The sequence below is a fragment of the Triticum urartu genome, chromosome 7A (assembly GCF_056163025.1).
Source record: "Triticum urartu cultivar PI428250 chromosome 7A, HENAU_Tu73, whole genome shotgun sequence".
Classification (NCBI taxonomy): Eukaryota; Viridiplantae; Streptophyta; class Magnoliopsida; order Poales; family Poaceae; genus Triticum; species Triticum urartu.
The window spans coordinates 59602614-59624351 of NC_141879.1; positions in this window are offsets into that span (position 1 = coordinate 59602614).

The following is a 21738-nucleotide window of genomic DNA, read 5'->3' on the forward strand; positions in this document are numbered from 1 at the left end:
TACGATAAGAAAGACTTTGTTGCTAGGAAACATGGTAAAGAAAGAGAACCATGGGTTCAGAAACACATGCCTTTTCCTCCCAGACCATTCAAGAAAAAGGATGATGAGGATTTTGAGCGCTTTGCTTAAATGATTAGACATATCTTTTTACGTATGCGATTACTGATATGCTTAAAATGAATCCTTTGTTGGGGAACGCAGTAATTTCAAAAAATTTCCTACGCACACACAAGATCATGGTGATGCATAGCAACGAGAGGGGAGAGTGTTGTCTACGTACCCTCGTAGACCGAAGCGGAAGCGTTGACACAACGTAGAGGAAGTAGTCGTACGTCTTCCCGATCCGACCGATCCAAGCACCGTTACTCCGGCACCTCCGAGTTCTTGGCACACGTTCAGCTCGATGACGCACCCCGAGCTCCGATCCAGCAAAGCTTCGGGGAGGAGTTCCGTCAGCACGACGGCGTGGTGACGATGATGATGGTCTACTGGCGCAGGGCTTCGCCTAAGCACTGCAACGATATGACCGAGGTGGAATATGGTGGAGGGGGGCACCGCACACGGCTAAGGAACGATCACGAAGATCAACTTGTGTGTCCTAGGGTGCCCCCTGCCCCCGTATATAAAGGAGCAAGGGGGGAGGCCGGCCGTCCCTATGGGGTGCGCCAAAGGGAGGGGGGAGTCCTTCTCCTAGTGGGAGTAGGACTCCCCTTTCCTAGTCCAACTAGGAAGAGAGAGGGGGAAGGAAAGAGAGGGAGAGGCAGAGGGAAAGGGGGGCCGCGCCCCCCCTCCTAGTCCAATTCGGACTCCCCATGGGGGGGCGCGCCACCTCCTGGGCTGCAGCCCTCTCTCTCCACTCAGGCCCACTAAGGCCCAATACTTCCCCGGGGGGTTCCGGTAACCCCTCCGGCACTCCGGTTTTCTCCGAAATCACCCGGAACACTTCCGGTGTCCGAATATAGCCGTCCAATATATCAATCTTTATGTCTCGACCATTTCAAGACTCCTCGTCATGTCCGTGATCACATCAGGGACTCCGAACTAACTTCGGTACATCAAAAACCATAAACTCATAATATAACTGTTATCGAAACTATAAGCGTGCGGACCCTACGGTTCGAGAACAATGTAGACATGACCGAGATACATCTTCAGTCAATAACCAATAGCGGGACCTGGATGCCCATATTGGCTCCTACATATTCTACGAAGATCTTTATCGGTCAGACCGCATAACAACATACGTTGTTCCCTTTGTCATCGGTATGTTACTTGCTCGAGATTCGATCGTCGGTATCCAATACCTAGTTCAATCTCATTACCGGCAAGTCTCTTTACTTGTTCCGTAATACATCATCTCACAACTAACATATTAGGTGTAATTCTTGCAAGGCTTATGTGATGTGCATTACCGAGAGGGCCCAGAGATACCTCTCCGACGATCGGAGTGACAAATCCTAATCTTGAAATACATCAACCCAACATGTACCTTTGGAGACACTTGTAGAGCACCTTTATAATCACCCAGTTATGTTGTGACGTTTGGTAGCACACAAAGTGTTCCTCCGGCACACGGGAGTTACATAATCTCATAGTCATAGGAACATGTATAAGTCATGAAGAAAGCAATAGAAACATACTAAACGATCGGGTGCTAAGCTAATGGAATGGGTCATGTCAATCAGATCATTAAACTAATGATGTGATCCCGTTAATCAAATGACAACTCTTTGTCCATGGTTAGGAAACATAACCATCTTTGATTAACGAGCTAGTCAAGTAGAGGCATACTAGTGACACTCTGTTTGTCTATGTATTCACACATGTATTATGTTTCCGGTTAATACAATTCTAGCATGAATAATAAACTTTTATCATGATGTAAGGAAATAAATAATAACTTTATTATTGCCTCTAGGGCATATTTCCTTCAGTCTCCCACTTGCACTAGAGTCAATAATCTAGATTACATAGTAATGATTCTAACACCCATGGAGCCTTGGTGCTGATCATGTTTTGCTCGTGGAAGAGGCTTAGTCAACGGGTCTGCTACATTCAGATCCGTATGTATCTTGCAAATCTCTATGTCTCCCACCTGGAATAGATCCCGGATGGAATTGAAGCGTCTCTTGATGTGCTTGGTTCTTTTGTGAAATCTGGATTCCTTTGCCAAGGCAATTGCACCAGTATTGTCACAAAAGATTTTCATTGGACCCGATGCACTAGGTATGACACCTAGATCGGATATGAACTCCTTCATCCAGACTCCTTCATTTGCTGCTTCCGAAGCAGCTATGTACTCCGCTTCACATGTAGATCCCGCCATGACACTTTGTTTAGAACTGCACCAACTGACAGCTCCACCGTTTAATGTGAACACGTATCCGGTTTGCGATTTAGAATCGTCCGGATCCGTGTCAAAGCTTGCATCAACGTAACCGTTTACGATGAGCTCTTTGTCACCTCCATATATGAGAAACATATCCTTAGTCCTTTTCAGGTACTTCAGGATGTTCTTGACCGCTGTCCAGTGATCCACTCCTGGATTACTTTGGTACCTCCCTGCTAAACTTATAGCAAGGCACACATCAGGTCTGGTACACAGCATTGCATACATGATAGAGCCTATGGCTGAAGCATAGGGAACATCTTTCATTTTCTCTCTATCTTCTGCAGTGGTCGGGCATTGAGTCTTACTCAACTTCACACCTTGTAACACAGGCAAGAATCCTTTCTTTGCTTGATCCATTTTGAACTTCTTCAAAACTTTGTCAAGGTATGTGCTTTGTGAAAGTCCAATTAAGCGTCTTGATCCATCTCTATAGATCTTAATGCCCAATATGTAAGCAGCTTCACCGAGGTCTTTCATTGAAAAACTCTTATTCAAGTATCCCTTTATGCTATCCAGAAATTCTATATAATTTCCAATTAGTAATATGTCATCCACATATAATATCAGAAATGCTACAGAGCTCCCACTCACTTTCTTGTAAATACAGGCTTCTCCAAAAGTCTGTATAAAACCAAATGCTTTGATCACACTATCAAAGCGTTTATTCCAACTCCGAGAGGCTTGCACCAGTGCATAAATGGATCGCTGGAGCTTGCACACTTTGTTAGCTCCCTTTGGATCGATAAAACCTTCTGGTTGCATCATATACAACTCTTCTTCCAGAAATCCATTCAGGAATGCAGTTTTTACATCCATTTGCCAAATTTCATAATCATAAAATGCGGTAATTGCTAATATGATTCGGACAGACTTAAGCATCGCTACGGGTGAGAAGGTCTCATCGTAGTCAATCCCTTGAACTTGTCGAAATCCTTTTGCGACAAGTCGAGCTTTGTAGACAGTAACATTACCGTCAGCGTCAGTCTTCTTCTTGAAGATCCATTTATTCTCAATTGCTTTCCGATCTACGGGCAAGTCAACCAAAGTCCATACTTTGTTCTCATACATGGATCCCATCTCAGATTTTATGGCTTCAAGCCATTTTGCGGAATCTGGGCTCACCATCGCTTCTTCATAGTTCATAGGTTCATCATGATCTAGTAGCATGACTTCCAGAATAGGATTACCGTACCACTCTGGCACGGATCTCACTCTGGTTGATCTACGAGGTTCAGTAGTATCTTGTTCTGAAGTTTCATGATCATCATCATTAGCTTCCTCACTAACTGGTGTAGGTGTCACTGAAACAGTTTTCTATGATGCACTACTTTCCAATAAGGGAGCAGGTACAGTTACCTCATCAAGTTCTACTTTCCTCCCACTCACTTCTTTCGAGAGAAATTCCTTCTCTAGAAAGGATCCATTCTTAGCAACAAATGTCTTGCCTTCGGATCTGTGATAGAAGGTGTACCCAACAGTCTCATTTGGGTATCCTATGAAGACACATTTCTCCGATTTGGGTTCGAGCTTATCAGGTTGAAGTTTTTTCACATAAGCATCGCAGCCCCAAACTTTAAGAAACGACAACTTTGGTTTCTTGCCAAACCATAGTTCATAAGGCGTCGTCTCAACGGATTTCGATGGTGCCCTATTTAACGTAAATGCGGCCGTCTCTAAAGCATAACCCCAAAACGATAGCGGTAAATCAGTAAGAGACATCATAGATCGCACAATATCTAGTAGAGTACGATTACGACGTTCGGACACACCATTACGCTGTGGTGTTCCGGGTGGCGTGAGTTGCGAAACTATTCCGCATTGTTTCAAATGTACACCAAACTCGTAACTCAAATATTCTCCTCCACGATCAGATCGTAGAAACTTTATTTTCTTGTTACGATGATTTTGAACTTCACTCTGAAATTCTTTGAACTTAACAAATGTTTCAGACTTATGTTTCATTAAGTAGATATACCCGTATCTGCTTAAATCATCTGTCAAGGTGAGAAAATAATGATATCCACCACGAGCCTCAACGTTCATCGGACCACATACATCTGTATGTATGATTTCCAATAAATCTGTTGCTCTCTCCATAGTACCGGAGAACGGTGTTTTAGTCATCTTGCCCATGAGGCACAGTTCGCAAGTACCAAGTGACTCATAACCAAGTGGTTCCAAAAGTCCATCAGTATGGAGTTTCTTCATGCGCTTTACACCGATACGACCTAAACGGCAGTGCCACAAATAAGTTGCACTATCATTATCAACTCTGCATCTTTTGGCTTCAACATTATGAATATGTGTATCACTACTATCGAGATTCATCAAAAATAGACCACTCTTCAAAGGTGCATGACCATAAAAGATATTACTCATATAAATAGAACAACCATTATTCTCTGATTTAAATGAATAACCGTCTCGCATCAAACAAGATCCAGATATAATGTTCATGCTCAACGCTGGCACCAAATAACAATTATTTAGGTCTAATACTAATCCCGAAGGTAGATGTAGAGGTAGCGTGCCGACCGCGATCACATCGACTTTGGAACCATTTCCCACGCGCATCGTCACCTCGTCCTTTGCCAGTGTTCGCTTAATCCGTAGTCCCTGTTTCGAGTTGCAAATATTAGCAACAGAACCAGTATCAAATACCCAGGTGCTACTGCGAGCTCTAGTAAGGTACACATCAATAACATGTATATCACATATACCTTTGTTCACCTTGCCATCCTTCTTATCCGCCAAATACTTGGAGCAGTTCCGCTTCCAGTGACCAGTCTGCTTGCAGTAGAAGCACTCAGTTTCAGGCTTTGGTCTAGACTTAGGTTTCTTCTCCTGAGCAGCAACTTGCTTGCTGTTCTTCTTGAAGTTCCCCTTCTTTTTCCCTTTGCCCTTTTTCTTGAAACTAGTGGTATTGTTGACCATCAACACTTGATGCTCCTTTTTCATTTCTACCTCCGCAGCTTTTAGCATTGCGAAGAGATCGGGAATAGTCTTATTCATCCCTTGAATATTATAGTTCATCACGAAGCTCTTGTAGCTTGGTGGCAGTGATTTGAGAATTCTGTCAATGACGCAATCATCTGGAAGATTAACTCCCAATTGAATCAAGTGATTATTATACCCAGACATTTTGAGTATATGCTCACTGACAGAACTGTTCTCCTCCATCTTGCAGCTATAGAACTTATTGGAGACTTCATATCTCTCAATCCGGGCATTTGCTTGAAATATTAACTTCAACTCCTGGAACATCTCATATGCTCCATGACGATCAAAACGTCGTTGAAGTCTCGATTCTAAGCCGTAAAGAATGGCACACTGAACTATCGAGTAGTCATCAGCTTTGCTCTGCCAGACGTTCATAACATCTGGTGTTGCTCCAGCAGCAGGCCTGGCACCCAGTGGTGCTTCTAGGACGTAATTCTTCTATGCAGCAATGAGGATAATCCTCAAGTTACAGAGCCAGTCCGTGTAATTGCTACCATCATCTTTCAACTTTGCTTTCTCAAGGAACGCATTAAAATTCAACGGAACAACAGCACGGGCCATCTATCTACAATCAACATAAACAAGCAAGATACTATCAGGGACTAAGTTCATGATAAATTTAAGTTCAATTAATCATATTACTTAAGAACTCCCACTTATATAGACATCCCTCTAATCTTCTAAGTGATCACGTGATCCAAATCAACTAAACCATAACCGATCATCACGTGAGATGGATTAGTCTTCAATGGTGAACATTATTATGTTGATCATATCTACTATATGATTCACGCTCGACCTTTCGGTCTCCGTGTTCCGAGGCCATATCTGCATATGCTAGGCTCGTCAAGTATAACCCGAGTATTCTGCGTGTGCAAAACTGGCTTGCACCCGTTGTAGATGGACATAGAGCTTATCACACCCGATCATCACGTGGTGTCTGGGCACGACGAACTTTGGCAACGGTGCATACTCAGGGAGAACACTTCTTGATAATTAGTGAGAGATCATCTTATAATGCTACCGTCAATCAAAGCAAGATAAGATGCATAAAAAGATAAACATCACATGCAATCAATATAAGTGATATGATATGGCCATCATCATCTTGTGCTTGTGATCTCCATCTCTGAAGCACCGTCATGATCACCATCGTCACCGGCGCGACACCTTCATCTCCATCGTAGCATCGTTGTCGTCTCGCCAATCTTATGCTTCTACGACAATCGCTACCGCTTAGTGATAAAGTAAAGCATTACAGGGCGATTGCATTGCATACAATAAAGTGACAACCATATGGCTCCTGCCAGTTGCCGATAACTCGGTTACAAAACATGATCATCTCATACAATAAAATTTAGCATCATGTCTTGACCATATCACATCACAACATGCCCTGCAAAAACAAGTTAGACGTCCTCTACTTTGTTGTTGCAAGTTTTACGTGGCTGCTACGGGCTTAAGCAAGAACCAATCTTACCTACGCATCAAAACCACAATGATAGTTTGTCAAGTTGGTGTTGTTTTAACCTTCGCAAGGACCGGGCGTAGCCACACTCGGTTCAACTAAAGTTGGAGAAACTGTCACCCGCAAGCCACCTCTGTGCAAAGCACGTCGAGAGAACCGGTCTCGCGTAAGCGTACGCGTAATGTTGGTCCGGGCCGCTTCGTCCAACAATACCGCCGAACCAAAGTATGACATGCTGGTAAGCAGTATGACTTATATCGCCCACAACTCACTTGTGTTCTACTCGTGCATATAACATCAAACCATAAAACCTAGGCTCGGATGCCACTGTTGGGGAACGCAGTAATTTCAAAAAATTTCCTACGCACACACAAGATCATGGTAATGCATAGCTACGAGAGGGGAGAGTGTTGTCTACGTACCCTCGTAGACCGAAGCGGAAGCGTTGACACAACATAGAGGAAGTAGTCGTACGTCTTCCCGATCCGACCGATCCAAGCACCGTTACTCCGACACCTCCGAGTTCTTGGCACACGTTCAGCTCGATGACGCACCCCGAGCTCCGATCCAGCAAAGCTTTGGGGACGAGTTCCGTCAGCACGACGGCGTGGTGACGATGATGATGTTCTACTGGCGCAGGGCTTCGCCTAAGCACTGCAACGATATGACCGAGGTGGAATATGGTGGAGGGGGGCACCACACACGGCTAAGGAACGATCACGAAGATCAACTTGTGTGTCCTAGGGTGCCCCCTGCCCCCGTATATAAAGGAGCAAGGGGGGAGGCCGGCCGGCCCTATGGGGTGCGCCAAAGGGAGGGGGGAGTCCTTCTCCTAGTGGGAGTAGGACTCCCCTTTCCTAGTCCAACTAGGAAGAGAGAGGGGGAAGGAAAGAGAGGGAGAGGGAGAGGGAAAGGGGGGCCGCGCCCCCCTCCTAGTCCAATTCGGACTCCCCATGGGGGGGGGCGCCACCTCCTGGGCTGCAGCCCTCTCTCTCCCTCAGGCCCACTAAGGCCCAATACTTCCCCGGGGGGTTCCGGTAACCCCTCCGGCACTCTGGTTTTCTCCGAAATCACCCGGAACACTTCCGGTGTCCGAATATAGCCGTTCAATATATCAATCTTTATGTCTCAACCATTTCGAGACTCCTCGTCATGTCCGTGATCACATCCGGGACTCCGAACTAACTTCAGTACATCAAAAACCATAAACTCATAATATAACTGTCATCGAAACTTTAAGCGTGCGGACCCTACGGTTCAAGAACAATGTAGACATGACCGAGATACGTCTCCGGTCAATAACCAATAGCGGGACCTGGATGCCCATATTGGCTCCTACATATTCTACGAAGATCTTTATCGGTCAGACCGCATAACAACATACGTTGTTCCCTTTGTCATCGGTATGTTACTTGCTCGAGATTCGATCGTCGGTATCCAATACCTAGTTCAATCTCGTTACCGGCAAGTCTCTTTACTCGTTCCGTAATACATCATCTCACAACTAACATATTAGTTGTAATGCTTGCAAGGCTTATGTGATGTGCATTACCGAGAGGGCCCAGAGATACCTCTCCGACGATCGGAGTGACAAATCCTAATCTCGAAATACATCAACCCAACATGTACCTTTGGAGACACCTGTAGAGCACCTTTATAATCACCCAGTTACGTTGTGACGTTTGGTAGCACACAAAGTGTTCCTCCGGCACACGGGAGTTACATAATCTCATAGTCATAGGAACATGTATAAGTCATGAAGAAAGCAATAGCAACATACTAAACGATCGGGTGCTAAGCTAATGGAATGGGTCATGTCAATCAGATCATCCAACTAATGATGTGATCCCGTTAATCAAATGACAACTCTTTGTCCATGGTTAGGAAACATAACCATCTTTGATTAATGAGCTAGTCAAGTAGAGGCATACTAGTGACACTCTGTTTGTCTATGTATTCACACATGTATTATGTTTCCGGTTAATACAATTCTAGCATGAATAATAAACTTTTATCATGATGTAAGGAAATAAATAATAACTTTATTATTGCCTCTAGGGCATATTTCCTTCATCCTTATGCTAAGTACATGAAAGATATTGTTACGAATAAAAGAAAGATACCGGAAACTGAAATTTCCACCATGCTTGCTAATTATACTTTTAAAGGTGGAATACCAAAGAAACTTGGAGATCTAGGAGTACCCACTATACCATGCTCCATTAAAAGAAACTATGTTAAAACTGCTTTATGTGATCTTGGAGCCGGTGTTAGTGTTATGACTCTCTCTTTATATCGTAGACTTGATTTGAATAAGTTGACACATACTGAAATATTTTTGGAAATGGCTGATAAATCAACTGCTATACCTGTCGGTATTTGTGAGGATGTGCCCGTTGTGGTTGCAAATGTTACTATTTTAACAAACTTTGTTATTCTTGATATTCCCGAGGACGATAGAATGTCTATTATTCTTGGAAGACCATTTTTGAATACTACAGGGCCTGTAATTGATTGCAACAAAGGCAATGTCACTTTTCATGTTAATGGTAATGAGCATACAGTACACTTTCCGAGGAAACAACCTCAAGTTCATAGTATCAACTCTATTGGAAAAATTCCATCGATTATATTTGGAGGTTTTGAATTTCCTCTTCCTACTGTCAAGAAGAAATATGATATTCTTATTATTGGGGATGTGCATATCCCCGTTGAGGTAACATAGAAATTTCTTCGGTTCCATGTTATTCGGAATGAGTTTGTTAACAAGACCTGATCAACCTTCTTAGTGGATTCCTTTTGATGATCATGAGATGGATGAAGTTAGAAAACACAACTCTCTGTACCCTCCTTTTACTTTCTGTTATTTATATTAAATAAAGTAAAAATAGTATTTTTCTGTCTTTTTTTTGAATTATCCGTGCAATATAAAAATACCCCAAAAATAAAAGTTCTCCAAATGCCCTGAAATTTAAATATGATTTTCTCTGGAATATTTGAGAATGCCTGGCACTGAGAACACAACAGGAGGGGCAAGCACCTGGCCACGAGGGTCGAGGGCGCGCCCTACCCCCTGGGCGTGCCCCTGCCTCATGGGCCCACGGTGGCCCTCCTCCACTTATTCCTGCACTCACACACTCCTTCTTCCTCCCACAAACACCAATATCCAGCTCAAGCACGAGTTCTAGCTCATTTTGCTATGATTTTCGATCTCCTTGCCCAAAGCGCCTCTCACAAAACTGCTTGTGGGGATTGTTCCTTGGTATGTGACTCCTCCATTGGTCCAATTAGTTTTTGTTCTAGTGCTTTATTCTTTGCAAATTTATGCTACCTAGGTGACCATGTTCTTGAGCTTGCATGTCAAATTTGTATGGTTCCAAGTAGTTTTGATGCATGATATAGGCTCTAGGAACTTGTAGGAGTAGTTGCTATCAATTTTGTTGAGTTTGGTTTACTTCTATTTGAAGTTACTAAAGATTTCAGAAATTTTTCAGAGGAAGAAATATGTTTAGGAAAATGTACCAAGGTGGCTCTTCAAGGAAACAAGAGCCCAGGCTTGCAATGCGTGATGATGATGATGAAGGAAATATGCCCTAGAGGCAATAATAAAGTTATTATTTATTTCCTTATATCATGATAAATGTTTATTATTCATGCTAGAATTGTATTAACCAGAAACATAATACATGTGTGAATACATAGACAAACAGATTGTCACTAGTATGCCTCTACTTGACTAGCTCGTTGATCAAAGATGGTTATGTTTCCTAACCATAGACATGAGTTGTCATTTGATTAACAGGGTCACATCATTAGGAGAATGATGTGATTGACATGACCCATTCCGTTAGCTTAGACCGGATCGTTTAGTATGTTGTTATTGCTTTCTTCATGACTTATACATGTTCCTATGACTATGAGATTATGCAACTCCCGTTTACCGGAGGAACACTTTGTGTGCTACCAAACGTCACAACATAACTGGGTGATTATAAAGGTGCTCTACAGGTGTCTCCAAAGGTACTTGTTGGGTTGGCATATTTCGAGATTAGGATTTGTCACTCCGATTATCGGAGAGGTATCTCTGGGCCCTCTCGGTAATGCACATCACTTAAGCCTTGCAAGCATTGCAACTAATGAGTTAGTTGCGGGATGATGTATTACAGAACGAGTAAAGAGACTTTCCGGTAACAAGATTGAACTAGGTATTGAGATACCGACGATCGAATCTTGGGCAAGTAACATACCGATGACAAAGGGAACAACGTATGTTGTTATGCGGTTTAACCGATAAAGATCTTCGTAGAATATGTGGGAGCCAATATGAACATCCAAGTTCCGCTATTGGTTATTGACCGGAGACATGTCTCGGTCATGTCTACATAGTTCTCGAACCCGTAGGGTCCGCACGCTTAACGTTTCGATGATGGTTATATTATGAGTTTATATGTTTTGATGTACCGAAGGTTGTTCGGAGTCCCGGATGTGATCCCGGACATGACGAGGAGTCTCGAAATGGTCGAGACATGAATATTGATATATTGGAAGCCTATGTTTGGATATCGGAAGTGTTCCGGGTGAAATCGGGATTTTACCGGAGTACCGGGAGGTTACCGGAACCCCCCGGGGGCTTAATGGGCCTACATGGGCCTTAGTGGAAATAGAGGGCAGCAAGGGGAGTGTGGGGCGCGCCCCCCAAGGCCCAAACCGAATTGGTTTAGGGCAAGGGGGCCGGCCCCCTCTTTCCTTCTCCCCCTCTCCCTTTCCTTCCCCCTCTCCTACTCCTACTAGGAATAGGAGGAGTCCTACTCCTAGTGGGAGTAGGACTCCCCCTTGGCGCGCCTCTCCCTGACCGGCCGCCTCCTCCCCTTGCTCCTTTATATACGGGGGCAGGGGGCACCCCATAGACACAACAATTGATCAAGTTGATCTTTTAGCCGTGTCGGTGCCCCCCTCCACCATAGTCCACCTCGATAATACTGTAGCGGTGCTTAGGCGAAGCCCTGCGTCGGTAGAACATCAACATCGTCACCACGCCGTCGTGCTGATGAAACTCTCCCTCAACACTCGGCTGGATCGGAGTTCGAGGGACATCATCGGGTTGAACGTGTACTGAACTCGGAGGTGCCGTGCGTTCGGTACTTGATCGGTCGGATCGTGAAGACGTACGACTACATCAACCGTGTTGTGCTAACGCTTCCTCTTTCAGTCTACGAGGGTACGTGGACAACACTCTCCCCTCTCGTTGTTGTGCATCACCATGATCTTGCGTGTGCGTAGGAATTTTTTTGAAATTACTACGTTCCCAACAGATGATCCACCAAGGGACGCTCAAGTGCGGCCCTGTGAATGTCCTTCAGAGGACTTCATGGATCGAGCGGGGATTAAGGAAGAATTTAACGCATATTTGCGTAACGCTGATCTTGTGAGCTTCGAGGAAGAAAAATGCCGTCAGTACCACTATCTCACTAGTTCCTTTGTGAGGAGGTTTGAATTTTCATCCTCACGTAATTCTCAAACTGTCATGTTTGATCTTTATGAAAATTCTTACACTATGGACTTAGAGGACTTTACCACTGCTTGCAAACTTCCACAATGGGGTAGTACTAGTGAACCTCGCAAATCTGAATTTAGATATTTTCTTAATAGTATAACTGTGGGGGAATCTAGAGATATAGCACAAGCTACCATAGGGAGCATTCATTTTCCCGCTATACATTATTTTGCTCTCTTCATAGGTAGGTGCATAAATGGTAAAGATGAAGCATGTCATATGTCTGTTCCTGACCTCAGTATTCTTAGGAGTGTTGTGTTAGGAGACAAATCTTATAATTTGGGAGCCATTGTTGCACGTAGGTTGCATAATAATAGATTTAATGGAGATTTATTTGGTGGAATTTATGCAACCCGCTTAGCTGATTTTCTTGGTGTAACCATATGTAATGATGATATTGAATTGCCTCCTGCTTACCTAGACTTTAATGCTATGGTTCACCACTAGTTTGTTGAGAGGAATGAATCACCTCTCCAGTATCGCTTAATCTTTGACAGACGACGTGCTGTCCGTATTACTCTCCCTGCTCCTACCTTCTTTGATTATCAGGCAAAAGGAAGATATGTTATTACAAAAGAGGAGGCAGATGAGTACGAGAGGAGGGAGGAGGCCCCTCGTCGCCATGCTGCAGCTCAGGAGGCGATAGCCACTGCATCACAGTACGACCCCAAGTATTACTATGGATATCCGCCAGGCCAGCTATGGCCATAGACCAACTTAGGCCAAAAACATAAGCTTGGGGGAGTACATATTTCTCGCCGACATTACATTCATGTTCACACACTCATTTCTAGATGTCGATGCTCATACTTTTTCATTGTATCATCCATGCTAGTTTATTTTCTTTTTATGCTTTCTTCTTGTATGTTTGATAAACCTTAAGAAAAACCAAAAAAATTAGTTGTAGCTTTTAGCTAGTTTTAATTTCCATGCTTGTAGTAGTAATTAAAAAGAAAACCCAAAAAGATTTCTTGTTCTTCTTTTTTGCTTGTTGGGAGCTTTCCTGTGTAAATAGTTTTATTTCTTTTCTTTGGGGGTCGATAGGAGAAGACCATGATTAAATTGTTGACGTGGCTCTTAAAGAGCCCATACTCCCTTGTCTTCTCCTGTTTATTGAATGCTTGCAGATTCCAGCTTAGTCCAATGCACGTGCACTATTATTATTATCCACATTGTTCGGTCGTGCAAGTGAAAGGCAATTATGACGATATATGATGGACTGACTGAGTTGAGAAAAGCTGGTATGAACTTGACCTCTCTTGTTTTTGTAAATATGATTAGTTCATTGTTCCTGATTCAGCCTATTATGAATAAACATGTTTGCAATGACAACGAGAGATCATAGTTTCTTGCGCCATGCATGATTAGCTAGGAGCTTATAATGGTTTACCTTGCGTACCAACATGCTATTAAAATGGTTGTGATGTGGTATGATAGGGTGGTATCCTCCTGTGAATGATTTAAGTGACTTGACTTGGCACATGTTCACACATGTAGTTGAAACAAAATCAACATAGCCTTCACGATATTTATGTTCATGGTGGATTATATCCTACTCATGATTGCATTCGGTGTTGATTAATTTTAATGCATGTTCATGACTGTTGTCGCTCTCTAGTTGGTTGCTTCCCAGTCTTTTGCTAGCCTTCACCTGTACTAAGCGGGAATACTGCTTGTGCATCCAACTCCATAAACCCCAAAGTTATTCCATATGAGTCCACCATACCTACCTATATACGGTATCTACCTGCCGTTCCAAGTAAATTTGTATGTGCCAAACTCTAAACCTTCAAATAAATATCCTATTTTGTATGCTCGAATAGCTCATGTATCAACTAGGGTTGTCCGTATCTTCCATGTTAGGCGGGTTATTCTCATGAGGAGTGGACTCCGCTCCTCACTCACGGAAAAATGGCTGGTCACCGGGATGCCCAGTCCCATGCTTTATGCAAATCAAATCAAAATAATTGCAAACAAAAACTCCCCCTGGGACTCTTGTTAGTTGGAGGCACTCGTTGTTTCGAGCAAGCCATGGATTGATACTTGTTGGTGGAGGGTGGGGGGGTATAAACTTTACCATTCTGTTTGGGATCCGCCTATAATGTGTGTAGCATGGAAGATATCGCCATCTCTTGGTTGTTATGTTGACAATGAAAGTGTACCGCTCAAAATATTATTCACCTCTATTTCAAAACCGAGCTCTGGCACCTCTACAAATCCCTGCTTCTCTCTGCAAAGGGCCTATCTATTTACTTTTATGTTGAGTCATCATCCTCTTATTAAAAAGCACCAGTTGGAGAGCACCACTGTCATTTGCATTCATTACTGTTAGTTTACATTGAGTATGACTTGACTGGATCTCTTTTACCATGAAGTACAATGTCTAGTCAGTCCTTGATCTTTAAAGGTGCTCTGCATTTATGTTTTGCGGTCTCAGAAAGGGCTAGCGAGATACCATCTTGTTATATCATATTATGATTGTTTTGAGAAAGTGTTGTCATCCGAGATTTATTATTATTGCTCGCTAGTTGATTATGCCATTGATATGGGTAAACATGAGACCTATGCATTATTGTGAATATGGTTAGTCTATAATCTTTGCTGAAAACTTGAATGCTGGCTTTAAATATTTACAACAACAAGAGCAAACAGAGTTTGTAAAAGTTTTTTATTTATCACTTTCAGTTTATCAACTGGATTGCTTGAGGACAAGCAAAGGTTTAAGCTTGGGGGAGTTGATACGTCTCCATCGTATCTACTTTTCCAAACACTTTTGCCCTTGTTTTGGACTCTAACTTGCATGATTTGAATGGAACTAACCCGGACTGACGCTGTTTTCAGCAGAATTGCCATGGTGTTATTTATGTGCAGAAACAAAGGTCTCGGAATGACCTGAAACTTCACGAAACGTCTATTTGGAAATAATAAAAAGTCCTTGCAAAAGATGAAGACCAAGGGGCCCACACGCTAGCCACAAGGGTGGGGGGCGCGCCCCCTACCTATTGGGCCCCCTGGAGCTCCTCTGACCTCAACTCCAACTCTATATATTTGCTTTCGGGGAGAAAAAAATCAGAGAGAAGGATTCATCGTGTTTTACGATACGGAGCCGCCGCCAAGCCCTAAAACCTCTCGGGAGGGCTGATATGGAGTCCGTTCGGGGCTCCGGAGAGGGGAATCCGTCGCCATCGTCATCATCAACCTTCCTCCATCACCAATTTCATGATGCTCACCGCCGTGTGTGAGTAATTACATCGTAGGCTTGCTGGACGGTGATGGGTTGGATGAGATTTATCATGTAATCGAGTTAGTTTTGTTAGGGTTTGATCCCGAGTATCCACTATGTTCTGAGATTGATGTTGCTATGACTTTGCTATGCTTAATGCTTGTCACTAGGGCCCGAGTGCCATGATTTCAGATCTGAACCTATTATGTTTTCATCAATATATGAGAGTTCTTGATCTTATCTTGCAAGTCTATAGTCACCTACTATGTGTTATGATCCGGAAACCCCGAAGTGACAATAATCGGGACCACTCCCGGTGATGACCGTAGTTTGAGGAGTTCATGTATTCACTATGTGTTAATGCTTTGGTCCGATACTCTATTAAAAGGAGGCCTTAATATCCCTTAGTTTCCGCTAGGACCCCGCTGCCACGGGAGGGTAGGACAAAAGATGGCATGCAAGTTCTTTTCCATAAGCATGTATGACTATATTCGGAATACATGCCTACATTACATTGATGAATTGGAGCTAGTTCTGTGTCACCCTATGTTATGACTGTTACATGATGAACCGCATCCAGCATAATTCTCTATCACCGATCCATTGCCTACGAGCTTTCCATATATTGTTCTTCGCTTATTTACTTTTCCGTTGCTATTGCTATCATCACTACAAACTACCAAAACCATTACTTTTGCTATCATTACCTTTTGCTACCGTTACCACTACTATCATATTACTTTGCTACTAGACACTTTGTTGCAGATATTAAGTTTCCAGGTGTGGTTGAATTGACAACTTAGCTGCTAAAACTTGAGAATATTCTTTGGCTCCCCTTGTGTCGAATCAATAAATTTGGGTTGAATACTCTACCCTCGAAAACTGTTGCGATCCCCTATACTTGTGGGTTATCACTCGTCGACGCCAGCTACGGCGTGTGGGCGGTCAAGATGAAGATTATTCTCCGAACCCTTCGAGTGTGGGAGGCCATCACGGATGACGACGTCGACCAGGAGTGCGACAAAGGTGCCATGGCCGCCATAGCCCAGTCTGTGCCGGATTTCGTGCTGGTGACATTGGCGGAGTTCGAGCCGGCAAGAGAGGCATGGAACGCACTCAAAGAGATGAGGATTGGAGAAGATCGCGTCACGAAGGCTCGGGCACAAGTGCTGAAGCGCCAATTTCACAAGTTGCAGATGGATGAACTGAATCGGTAAACGACTATGCCATGCATCTGACTACTTTGGTGGGAGAGATCCGTGCGCTTGGTGCAAAGCTTGACGAGACCGAGATTGTGGAGAAGTTTTTCAGTTCGGTGACTGATAAATTCACGTACATCATCGGCGCGCTCGAGCAGCTTTAAGACATCGATGACATGACCATAACGGAGGCGATCGGACGCTTGCGGACATGGGAAGAGAATGCTCGTGGCTGTCGAAAAGGCAATGGAGGAGGAAGTGACCAACTCATGTACTCACGCGCAGATTGGGAGTCCCCAAGTAGCAAAGGAAGGCGCAACGTTGGTGAAGGCTCAAGCAACGCGAAGCGCGGCGGACAAACCGAAGAAGGCAAAGGAAAAGGCAAGCTACAAGGTCGTGGTAAGGCGGACCGATCTAAAGAGCGGAAGCCATGGAACTTGGATATGTCCGAGGTCAAGTGCTATAACTACAACGAGATGGGTCACTTTGCGAAGGATTGTCCGGAGCCTAACAGGCGGGAGATGAAGGAAAATTTATCGAAGCAGGAAGACGAACGTCCAGGTCTTCTAATGGCCGAAGTTTGTGATCTCGTCCAAACAGCGGTTGTGAAACCAAACCGGAAGGTGCTACTTCATGAGAAGAAAGTAATACCGAAGTTATCCGGAAACCAGAATGTGTCATGGTATCTAGACACGGGTGCCAGTAACCACATGACGGGGTGCAAGGAGAAGTTCCTCGAGCTAGAATATGTTGTTTAAGGCTCGGTCAAGTTCGGTGATGGTTCAAATGTGGAGATTTGCGGGCACGGCTCTGTCCTCTTCGAGGGTCTCACAGGAGAACATCGCATACTCACTGGAGTGTACTACATCCCAAGGCTACGCAACAACATCATCTCTGTCGGGAAACTTGACGAGAATGCATGCAAGGTGGATATTGAGAACGGAGTGATGACGATCTTCGACAACCTCCAGAACGTGCCAGCCTGTGTAAATCGCACACGGAACAGGCTCTATATCCTCAACCTTGATCAATCTCAACCGGAGTGTTGGCTCGCCAAGAGTGATGATGATTCGTGGTTATGGCATGCTAGATTTGGACATGTCAACTTCTACGCCTTGAAGAAGATGTCGAAGATGGAGATGGTATCGGGGATGTCGTTTATCGACCATGTTGATCGAGTATGTGATGGGTGCTTGGTTGGAAAACAGCACCATAGGCCATTCCCTGCTCAGTCTACCTATCGCGCAAGTGATGCACTCGAGCTGCTTCATGGTGATCTTTGTGGCCCTATCACCCCTGCAACTCACGGAGGAAAGAAGTACTTCTCTCTTGTGGTAGATGACTACTCAAGATACATGTTGGTTGTTCTCCTACGATCTAAAGATGAGGCGTTTGAAGCGTTTAAGAAGCTGAAGGCTGCAGCGGAGATGGAACACAAGCTGAAGGTTCGCGCTCTACGGACAGATAACGGCGGAGAGTTTACGTCGAACGAGTTCAACGACTACTGCGAGAAGATTGGCATAAAGAGGTTCCTCACGGCACCTTATACGCCGCAGCAGAACGGGGTTGTTGAAAGGCGCAATCGAACCATCGTTGACATGGCAAGGAGTTTACTCAAGAGCAAGAACCTGTCGGGGAGTTTTTGGGGAGAAGCTGTCTCGACGGCGGTCTATCTTCTCAATCGGGCTCCAACGAAGGTAGTGATCGGTAAGACTCCATATGAAGCAATTTACGGACGGAAGCCGAATGTGTCTCATCTACAGACGTTCGGGTGCGTGGCGCATGTGAAAACGGCGGAGCCGCATCTCTCAAAGCTTGCTGATCGTAGCACCAAGATAGTGTTCATCGGATACGAGAGGAGTTCCGGCACCAAGGCATACCGCTTCTACGATCCACGAACCAAGCGTCTACGGATTTCACGCGGCGTCGTGTTTGAAGAAAACCAAGCGTGGAATTGGAGCGCAGCAGCCGACGATGCTCCAAACAGTAACATATTCACAGTTGAATTTCCAACTAATGATGATGCAGGGGAGGACGTCCAGGTGGTTGGTAAGGCGCCCAACCAAGGTGACCACAATGGTAGTGATCATCATGGTGCCGACACCAATGACGACTCGCATGGGTCGCAAGGTGATAGTGACAACGACGCGCAAGACACGGGTAGAGATCTCGACAACGAGGCGCATAGTGACGACGACAATCAAGATGATAGTCACGGTGACAACGACTATGTCAACGAAGTGGATGTCGACGACGCGGATGCCAACGACCCGGCATCTACCACGGCCGAGACTCAACCGTCTTCCTCAAGTGCATCGACGCTGACACAATTTGTGTCGCCTCCTTCGCAAGCCACAATGGATTCTTCCGGGCCTCGTCGCTACAAGACCTTCAGGAAAGTCTACAAGTACGCAAAGCCAGTTACGATTGAGTACTCCGATTTGTATTTACTCAGAGTTGAGGAGCCAGCGAACTTCGTAGAGGCGAGCAAAAATTCAAGTTGGATGCACGCCATGGATGAGGAGATGAAGGCGATCGAGAGCAATGGCACGTGGACTTTGGTAACCCGACCTCTGAACCAAAAGGCCATAGGTTTGAAGTGGGTTAACAAGTTAAAGACGGACACGAAGGGTGCCATTGTGAAGTACAAGGCAAGACTCGTTCCAAAGGGCTATGTACAACGTCAAGGAGTTGACTATGAGGAGGTGTTTGCACCGGTTGCTCGAATCGAGACGGTGAGAGTGCTCCTAGCTTTGGCAGCACAAGAGGATTGGAAGGTTCATCATATGGATGTGAAATCCGCTTTCCTCAACGGCGATCTCACAGAAGAAGTGTACGTGGAACAACACCTCAGCTACGAGAAGAAATGCGAAGAAGGGAAAATTTACAAACTCAAGAAGGCATTTTACGGGCTGAAGCAAGCGCTAAGAGCTTGGAACTCAAAGTTAGACAGAAGTTTGGTCTCGCTCAGATTCAAAAGATGTCTTCAAGAGAATCCAAAAGACAGTCTATCAAGCATGGAAGAACAAATGAAGGTTGAAAAAGACACAACCAAGGAGGAGCACTAGCGTCAAGCTACGGATGAGCCGACAATAGCAAAGTCGGTGACTGGAATGCTACAAGAAATGGCAGAAGCAATGCCGAAGCTAAAGACTACGAGTAGCAGCAGTCGCATTTGGGATCCATGTCGAGGAAGTAAGGACATCATGATTAGAGGGTGAATATTAGAGTAATCACGTGTCTGTCATGTAAGTATACGTGTCCATGTGGTATACGTGTTCCTACTCGGTTTGGGTTAGGTATAGCCTAGCAGTTCCTCTGGTAGTATATATACGTGTATACCCCCGTGTAAACGATAACGAGTTCAGAGCAATAAAGAGAATATCAGGCTCGAGACGAGCCTGTAGCGATCCACCGATTTGGTGCCTCGTATCTGTTTCGTCGAGACTGTTGAAGTTAGCTGTCTACGTATACGTGCATGTGCTGTGGTTAAGGAATTGATCAAGCTGCTTGCATGGTCGGTTGGCTAGCTTTGCACATACGTACGTGTATTTGTCCTTGGCAATTTGGTCTAGCGATCAAAAGCCAACAGCGGCATGGCGCCCCTCCCCTACTCCGGCGGAGGGTCTAGGCTAGAAGGAAGCCTGGCCCATCATAGACCTCACCAAGGAAGGCATTTAGGCCAGCCGGAGATGCTTCGATTCGGCGGCGGCCGAAAGTGTCGGCGGCTATGGATGAAGATCCGACAAGGCAGGTAGTGGGGGAGGGGGGGGGGGGGGTGGGGGGGAGGCGAAGTCGTGGCGGGGCCGGCGGCCTTTGGGCGGGTGGCAACGGTGAGTGCTAGTGGTGGCGACTGCCTGACACAGGAGATGGCCACAAGTTGGCAGAGAAGGCGGGAGGTCAGTGCAGGCGGGCGGGCGGCTTTGCACGGCCGAGGTTCGCGGCCTTCGGACGGGCGGCATGGTGCGCCTCAGCTACTCCGGCCGGGGAGGGGGGGGTCTAGGCTAGGAAGAAGCCTAGCTCATCGCAGACCTCGCCAGGGAAGGCATTGCCGCTGCCGCCGGAGATGCTTCGATTCGGCGGCGGCCAAAAGTGAATCGACGGCTGCGGGTGGCGAGGGACAGGGGACCGGTAGGGGGGAGGGGGGGGAAGTCGTGGCGGGCCTGATGGCTGTCGGGCGGGCGGGCGGTGGCGGTGATTTGGTGCGAATACGACCGGCGACGGCTGGTCGCGTGGAAGACAAATGAACGACAGTTGGGCAATTGGCGGACGGTTGCGTTTTTATATCTTCTAGAGGTGAAGATGCAAATTTGCACCATGAAGTATGGTAGTTTACATTTCTCGGAGGGGCGTGGAATTTCTACACCCAGGAGCAAATGCTCCTGGTGTGAACGGTAAAATCAAATAAATTAAAAAATAATTCAAAAAAATTTCAAATTTATTTGTGCCATACTTTTACAAATGTTTGTTGTGCCTGCAAAATTTCATTGCAAAATCACATTGGTGGAAGGCGTGGTAAAAAAACAAAATTAATGGTCTGAAAATGTTACTTATAAAAGCATTTTGGAGCTTTGATTTTGTTTTTCTTGGCACAGCTTTCATCAATGTGATTTCACAATGAAATTTTACGTGCAAAACAAACATTTGCGAAAGTATGTCACAAAAAAAATTCAGAATTTTTTAAACATTTTTCCTATTTTTTTCTATTTTACTATTCATACCAGGAGCATTTGCTCCTGGGTGTAGAAAGGTACTTCCGCTCTCGGAGGTGAAGATGTAACTTTTTTACATCTACGCCATCTATTATGAAGGTGTTTTTGGGCCTGTTTTTGCATATACATTTTCTATTGAAGATGTTCTAAACGGATCAGCTTTTGTTAAAGAGCACATGAAACTAATGCA